Below are 4,793 nucleotides of genomic sequence, written 5' to 3'. Positions count from 1 at the left end.
TTAGGGATTTCTTTAAATATTTAATCAAATTTTATTTGATTTTCACAAACTCACCTATAATATAATGCTTTAGGAAAGCATTTACAATGTAAAACAATTGTTATAATATGCACTCATGTAATAGTTTATTCTGTATGTCATTTAAAATTTAATTCATCTTTTATTCATTTGTTATGGAGCACTGCACCAAAAATTGACAACAAATCACAATGTTACTGTGTTTCAGTGTATTTCAAGTGTGAGTTTTTCAATTATTTCCTTGTTTTGGGTTGTGGTATCTTCCACACAACCCCCAGCTGCGGCTGGCTGCCCGTGTCACATCCCTGCAGCCTCTCAAATCTACAACATTAGCCAGTTTGAGAGTCCTGATGTCCAAAGAGTAAGACATAGTCATGCAGATGTTCTGGGCTACAAGAGGCAACATACCTGTAGGACAGTGGTCCCATGAGATCATAACGGTGCCCAGCAATGTGTGTCCCATCTAGTAACACCTTAGCGTGTGCGTCACCCAATGTGCCACACCTTCAGGTGACCTTACCTTTGTGGTGTTGCTGATAGAAACAAACGCCGGAGTGGCCCGCTGTACTTTTGTACCAGCAGCTTTCCCTTTCACTGTGATTTTAAAGTACACTCCTATGTACAAGAAAAAGTTGACTGTAAAACAGCATCAATTCAAAAAAACACAACAGTATGGTCTCATGTTCAACTACATCTCTGACGACATCATTTTTTTGTGTTTAAACTGGAGTCCTTTTGTCCCGTGTGACCAGAGGAACACCAGGCTATGCTACATGCATGAGCATAGAGCCTGGCCGTGTCACCCGTGATTCAGCTAGGTTTGTGTGAGCTCCCTCTACGATGGCTGCACAGGACAAAATTGTCTGCCAGTGTAGTTTTCGCCTGCCCCACCCCATCATTCAGTTAAGCACAATTGTATTTCTCAGACCATTTTTTCTCTATTTGTAGGTACAAGATAAAGACCAGCAAAAGAGAAGACTACGGAGGTCGTAAGTCTTCTCCGTGCCAACCAAGGCCAGCACATGGACTGCAGAACAAACACATCTGCCAATGCTTGCACCTTGGCTGAATGACAGCCTCTGAAATGGGGGCCCACACCACACTGCTGGGGTGCTTTGTGTTCTTTTCTGAAAAGTGGGGTACACGTGTTTCTGCAGTTAGGCAAAGATGACTACATTATCTAAAACGTTGCTTAGGTAGACAACAAAGATTTTGGAAGTTTGAAGAATGAAGAGGCTCAAAGAACAGGTTTTTAACCAAAGAAGCCAAACGCTAGGAACCTGGGTGTCCTGCTGAGGTAACTGAGAAGTCATGTCCACTCTCACAAGCTGCGGAGGGGCCAGAGTGCTTTTGCTGCTCTCGTGCCCTCGACTAAGACATGAGAGACCGTATCCTTGCTAAATTCTTTTTCGAAAATAGCTGCATGGAAAGTGTTTGCTCGGATCAGCACAAACCCGGGAGGATATGCAGGAAACTAACAAGGGGGAGGCCAGGGGAGGAGAGACAGGAGCGTCAGTTTCTCAGAACACACTTTTATAATTTTACACTATGTGAATGCATTTACCATGAATAAAAATATTCCCCCCAATTTCCTTCTTCCCGTGACACCTTTGCATAGCAAGCTTAGGTCTGGGTTGAGTGGAGAAAAGCAGAGCTGCATGAACCAAGTGAAAACAAGAGGAGGTTGAGCTCCAGACTTCCCTTGCTGCTCCAGTTATCAGTTTAGATGAAAAGAGATCTCCAGAAATTGTCTGGTTGATCTCTTTCACGCTGCCATTTTCCATGGCCTGTATCAGTTGAAGCTATGGGTTTCTAGAATTTTTTTTTAAAAAATGCAGTCCTACTTTATGTAGATTTTCCTTTTGAAGGCATGCTAGGCAACTTGGGGTAGAATTGCCAGTGTATGTGTTTAAGAGAAAAGAGGTTGAATGAGCCTGATGAACAGGATTCTGGGAAGAGAGACAGAGAAAGACAGTGTGCCCATGTGTGTGAGGGGTGAGGAGGGCTGGGGACATGGCAGGGAAGGATGCCGTATTTCCCAGTGTAAACATTAGAGGTTTAATTTTTGCAAAGCAGCTTTTCTGGTGAAATATTGCTGACTGTATTTGGATGTTGATAATATAATTCAGTCTCCTTTGGGCATTGTGGGTACACTATGATTTCCTTGGTTGAGATGCCTCTTCCCTACCTAAGAATAGTAGAAAGACGGAATAATTTAATATTGGATACTTTCCCTTTTGGGGAATAATTTAAGCAGTACCATATGTCTTCTTATTTTGTCCTTCTACTGTCTCTCACGAACCACTGGGCTTTGGAAATACAGAAACAAAACAAACACAAAGAGACTCACTTGAGGGGTGTGTGTGTGTGTGTGTGTGTGTGTGTGTGTGTTTAAAATCACTCTGGTGATTCCCCAATCACTGGGCCAGAGCAATTATCCAGGTAGGTGTTTGAAGATCTGCTCCACTGAAGAGTGATAACAACCTTCGGAAACTGCTTAATCCCCAGGAACTGAAACCCATGTGACGGCTGCTGCACAAGATGGGAAGAAATAATCACTGAAATGAGACCCAAAGAAGGGCACAGGAAGTGTGCTGGCCTCAGCTACGGGGTCTGAGCAGATAGGACCCAGGCAGCGGGAGCAGGTGGGGCACTCTCCTTGGCGCCTTTGTCGCCGCTCTCCAGGGGACGAGAGTCTCTTCTCTGGTCACTGGATCCCTTTCCCTCAAAGCTCGCGGTAGCCTAGCTCTGTGTTCACAGGCACCGTCAACTTCCCAGCAACAGAAGCCTATTTCTGAAGCTTTCACATCAGCCTGGAAATCGTAGTCTGGTTATCTGATTGTTCCACAGCTCTTTACCTTTTCCCTGCACTAAGGAATTATGTAGCTAACTTGATTCATTTCAAACAGCTGCAGAGGTTAAAGTTATCTCCAGTGTGGAGCCGTATAATTTACTTGAAAGTGCAGTGACTCTAAGTACACTTACCTCCTAAGGACTCGGCAGACCAGATTATTCAGGGAGCCTCTTGTCTCAGGAGCTGATTAAATTATATACATTATCGAGACATTTATTTCAAAGATACTGAGGAAACCAGAGTGCTCTTAGAAGGTGCCTGGGGCACTTCTAAATTGTGGCCCCAACATTCTCCAAGATCATCCCATCAAGATAAGGGCCACCTTCTCCTTCTCCTCCACCTCCTTTTCCTCCTTCTCCTCCTCCTCACTGGGCTGGTGACAACAAAGAGTGGTACAAGTGTCACTGTGAGACCTTGAAGCCAGGTCAGTAAAGGCCAGGCCACTTCTGTGGGGTTCTCTGAGGACACTTGCTCTGGGCAAGGCCAGCTACTCTGTAGGTGCCCAGTCCCCAAGAGTCCTGGTGGGCAGGCATTCTGCTCACATCCCTAAGCAAGCAGCCCTGGAGTGGGACTCCCAGACACAGCCATCTGAGACCTCGGAGGGTGGCAAGCACCCCACACACACACCGCCCGCCTTATTTCCCTGTAACTTTGAAACCCAGTAACCACGCAGTAGCCAAGTCCTTCCTGAGTTCTTTGTGCATACAATCATTAGCATTTTTTTTTTCTCTATGTCTCTAAATTTTGGGTTAATCTGCTATAGAGGGTCAATAGCAAAGAGCTTTCTGCCCTGCACCTCCCCCATTCTAGCTGTTTACTTTCAGTTTGGGGCCTGAGTGCTGTGGTTGCTTGAACCCATTCTTCCTTGGATTTTGTTTTCATACTCCACACATACACGCATACACACACACACACACACACACACACACAGTCCCTCCCTGAAACTAGTCACTTCGTTTGCATTTACTCCCAAGATCACTTTATTGAGCCATCACCATCTGCTGAGAAAACTTGGGTCTAGAGGGACCAAGTGGCCAGCCCGAGGTCACGCATTTAAGTACCTACTGGTCCAGCTGAAAGTAAACCCAGTTCTTCTTGCCTGGCCCAGTCCTTTTCTTTTCCCACTTCATTACTTTAATTACCCACTGACCTCATAAAAGATGATAGCTTGGTCCTTTTCTAGTCAGAGGCCATAAACTCAGAAAGTGCCAAACAGGCCTCTGGGCACAGCCAGGAGGGTAGGGGACCTGATCCTGCAGGCAGGCGAGGGCTGCAGAGAGGAAAAAGGGAAGCACCGAGGGGCCTGGCCTGCCGCCTCCCTGCTCCCGGGCCAGCCCCCTGCTCCGAAGGCAGCATGCTAATTATGGGCGGCCCAGGCAGGGATTCCCGAATGTCCTGGCCGGGTGCCAGCCTCTCCCTTCAGGCTTCTCCAGGGGCCAGATACCTCTTAGAGACAAAGAGCAGTATTTTAGAATGGCACGCTGTGTATTTAGAATTGGGCTCAGAAAGGATGAGCGACTGGGACAAAAGACTGAGAAATTCTGCTAGACAGGACTGGGCTGGTTCAGCGCGGAGAGTGCATGTCTGCGTGCTTTATCTGCCACTCAGAGGCCCAGGCAGGCTGTCATTAATACATTCTCCGCCGCCCACTGCCCCCAAGTTGCCCCAATTTTCTAAGCCCTACAGCACCGTCATTTCATGTGTCTGGCAAGGGAATTAGAGCCAATGACTAAGAGCCCCCACACCCCAGGAAGGCTGCATTTCCATTCCCTTCAGCTATCTCACCAACAATCAGGCCTCCTCCCCCACCCACCTAGCACGGCGTCCTCCACCGGGGAGTAAAGGGCGATTACAGTCCCTTACACGGGGCGTGGCTTGGTTCAATATGTACTGTTGGTTCTGCAAATATGCTGCTGGGAGG

At 47.0% G+C, this 4,793-nt stretch overlaps 1 long non-coding RNA gene across 1 annotated transcript; it reads right to left on the bottom strand.

Moving 5' to 3' along the window:
• Positions 1–2,081: 2,081 nt before the first annotated feature.
• Positions 2,082–4,132, bottom strand: LOC111812940. The gene is made up of 3 exons (XR_002818307.1): positions 4,023–4,132; positions 3,004–3,245; positions 2,082–2,206 (listed from the first exon to the last, which is right to left on the bottom strand). It is a non-coding gene; the product is annotated as an uncharacterized LOC111812940 (long non-coding RNA).
• Between the last annotated feature and the right edge of the window lie 661 nt (positions 4,133–4,793).

The sequence above is a fragment of the Octodon degus genome, unplaced genomic scaffold (genome assembly GCF_000260255.1).
Source record: "Octodon degus isolate 3935 unplaced genomic scaffold, OctDeg1.0 scaffold00001, whole genome shotgun sequence".
NCBI lineage: Eukaryota > Metazoa > Chordata > Mammalia > Rodentia > Octodontidae > Octodon > Octodon degus.
The sequence above is the reverse complement of the archived record's forward strand: the minus strand, read 5'-3'. Positions and strand labels throughout refer to the sequence as shown.